Source organism: Buteo buteo, unplaced genomic scaffold (assembly GCF_964188355.1).
Source record: "Buteo buteo unplaced genomic scaffold, bButBut1.hap1.1 HAP1_SCAFFOLD_260, whole genome shotgun sequence".
Lineage (NCBI taxonomy): Eukaryota > Metazoa > Chordata > Aves > Accipitriformes > Accipitridae > Buteo > Buteo buteo.
Window position 1 is genome coordinate 7,501 of NW_027439424.1, and position 2,500 is coordinate 10,000.

Here is a 2,500-nt window from a genome sequence, read left to right on the forward strand (position 1 = left end):
GCCGCCGCCGGGCTGCGGGGAACGACTCCCCGGGCCCGGGGCCGCGCGCGCGCGGGCCTGCGAGGCGCCCCAGCCGCGCCGCTGCGACCGCCGCCCCGCCGCGAGGCGAGGGGCGGCGGCACAGACGGGCGATTGATCGTCAAGCGACGCTCAGACAGGCGTAGCCCCGGGAGGAACCCGGGGCCGCAAGTGCGTTCGAAGTGTCGATGATCAATGTGTCCTGCAATTCACATTAATTCTCGCAGCTAGCTGCGTTCTTCATCGACGCACGAGCCGAGTGATCCACCGCTAAGAGTTGTCTGGCTTTCGGCACCGCCCCGCACGCGCGAGGGGGCCAGGACCGCTTCGCCACAGGCGAGCGGCCCCTCCGGAGGATGGCCCACCGCCCGCCCGCCCACCCCCCTCCGCACGCGCGGAGGGGGCACGGCGCAGCACGACGGAGAAGCCGCGCCTCTGCTGACCGTACGAGCACACACAGAGAAAGGGGGGGGGGAAAGGAACGGAAAACTCCGAGCGGCGAGGCTGGGGAGCCCGCGCTCCCGACCGGCCTGGGAAATGCCTTGCTCGCATCGGAGGCGGCCCAGGCGCACGGGCTCGGCCCGGCCTCTGGGCAGAGGCAGCGATGCACCCGACCGCGCGCGGCCTGCCCACCACGCTCCGGACGACACGGCTGCTGCTGCTGCGGGGCAGCAGCGGGGAGCCCCACCGGCCCCGCGCACGCCTCCGTGCCGGCTGCGCCGCGCTACGACAGCCAGCTCCCCCGGGCTCGTCCCGACGGCAACTCCGCGGCCACGCCAGCGGCTCCAAGAGGCGGCAACCGCCAGAGCCGGCGACGCACCGCCCGCGGCCTGCCGGACGGCACCCGCTGCCGCACCAGAGCGGCTGCCCTCCCGGAACCACCGCCACCGCTTCTCGCCTCGGCCCCTTCCACGGGCACGCCCCAGGTGGAAGGCGGACGGCGCTAAGCCGGGGACAGCGCCCGCTCTCCCCGTTTCCACGCGGAGACCGCGCGTGGGGTGCCCCCGCCCGCCCCCGCCCACCTGCCCGGCGCGGCCGGGAAGCGCGACGGGGAAGCGGCGGGCAGGGCCCGGGACGGGACAGCCGCGGCCGGCACCGGGCGCCCTCCGGCCGACCGACAGGCCGAGCGGCGCCGCCGCCGCTCAGCCGGGGTGCCGCCCTTGCCAGCAGCCAGTGGCGGGAGACCGCCGAGCGCTCGCCAGGGCGAGGGGGGGAACGGAGCGCAGCGCGGCGCAGCGCTGCGACGGAGTCGCGGCGGCCCGGCAGCCGCCCAGCGAGCCCCCACCGCGGGGACCCGCCACCCCGGGCAGTGAGCCCGCGCTCACGCCGGGGCCGCCCGTTTCGAGGCAGGCAGGCCGGCTACGGCCGACCGCACCGCGGTCTCCACCGAGACCGGACCGCGGAGAGGAGGGGGCAGCGGGACCCCTCCCCGGCACGGCTGCCCGCGGGATGAGCACGGGCAGCAGCCCACCAGGGCCTTCGTGGGAGGAACTCCCGGCCCCTTTAAGGCAACGCCGCCCGGCCGCCCCCCGGGTCGCATCGAGCCGCCCGCGTCTTTAAACCTCCGCCCGGCTCCACGGCCTTCGACCCCCGGGCTCGCCGAGGGAGGGCCGCGGAGGCGCGGACGCTAGGTACCTGGCCCTGGGGTGAGGGAAACGACCTGAAGGCCCCGCGGGGGTGCCTCCCCCGCTGCCGCCCTCGGGGGAGCGTCCGCCCGCGGGGGCGCGCCCGACATCCACCGCCACCACCACGTCCTCCTTCCCGGGGCCCGGGGTTTCCCTCAGTAGCCCGGCGCTGCGCCCGGGAGGAGAGCCGTGGCTCGGGCCGCCCGCTGGCGCGGGACACAGCCCGGCGGGGGCCTCGCCCACCAGAGGAGGCGGCGGCGGCAGAGCGCCCCCCCCGCCCCGGCTCCCTCGTGGGGAGAGGTGCGGGGGGGAACGGCCGCCGCCGCCCCACCCGGCGCCACGCACCCGCCCGGAATGCCCGGAGGCCTTTCCCCTGCGCGGCCGGCCGGGCTGCTTCGCAGCAGCCCGACAAGGTGCGGGCAGGGCCGCGGGAGACGCCTCCCGCGACCCCGGAGGACCCTCTCCTCTCGCGCCGCTCGCGCCCTGCTGCCCCGTCCTCACCGCCGCTCGCCGCTTCTTCCTCCTTGCCCGAGCGGGCTCGGCCGGCGGGGCTCGTCACACCCCGCGCCGGCGTCCCCCCTTCCCGCGCACTGCCGCCCGCGCTCTGACCGGGGGCGCCCCTCTTGGCCCCGAGGGCCGTGCCCCAAAACCTCCCCGGCAGCGGACCGCCGTCGGGCGAGGCGGGGCCGGTCCCCGGAGAAGGGCGCCGGCCGGCGGCGGGCGCCAGCGGAGGCGAGAAGCGGGGTGACGGCGGGGACGCGGCGGCCCCAGCCGTCCGGGCAACGCGCGCGCGCGCGTAGGAGAGAAGCGACGGAGTCGGCGGTAGCGAAGGCGGGCCAGCGCCCGGCGAGCGAGAG

The 2,500-nt window shown here is 78.1% G+C and overlaps 1 non-coding gene across 1 annotated transcript; it reads right to left on the minus strand.

Moving 5' to 3' along the window:
* Positions 1-144: 144 nt before the first annotated feature.
* Positions 145-297, minus strand: LOC142028300 (5.8S ribosomal RNA). Its single transcript, XR_012649517.1, has one exon. It is a non-coding gene; the product is annotated as a 5.8S ribosomal RNA (ribosomal RNA).
* Between the last annotated feature and the right edge of the window lie 2,203 nt (positions 298-2,500).